Source organism: Sinocyclocheilus grahami, unplaced genomic scaffold (assembly GCF_001515645.1).
Source record: "Sinocyclocheilus grahami isolate Dianchi unplaced genomic scaffold, SAMN03320097.WGS_v1.1 scaffold18165.1, whole genome shotgun sequence".
Lineage (NCBI taxonomy): Eukaryota > Metazoa > Chordata > Actinopteri > Cypriniformes > Cyprinidae > Sinocyclocheilus > Sinocyclocheilus grahami.
Window position 1 is genome coordinate 1 of NW_015516984.1, and position 405 is coordinate 405.

Consider the following 405-nt stretch of genomic DNA (forward strand, 5'->3'; position numbering starts at 1 on the left):
TGTCTCTGTGTGTCTCTCTGTCTGTCTCTGTGTGTGTCTCTGTGTGTCTCTCTGTCTGTCTGTGTCTCTGTGTGTCTCTGTCTGTCTGTCTGTGTGTGTGTGTGTCTCTGTCTGTCTGTCGGTCTGTGTCTCTGTCTGTCTGTCTGTGTGTGTGTCTCTGTCTGTGTCTGTGTGTGTGTGTGTCTCTGTCTGTGTGTGTGTGTGTCTCTGTGTGTGTCTCTGTCTGTCTCTGTGTGTGTCTCTGTGTGTCTCTCTGTCTGTCTGTGTCTCTGTGTGTCTCTGTCTGTCTGTCTGTGTGTGTGTGTGTCTCTGTCTGTCTGTCGGTCTGTGTCTCTGTCTGTCTGTCTGTCTGTGTGTGTGTCTCTGTCTGTGTCTGTGTGTGTGTGTGTCTCTGTCTGTGTGTGT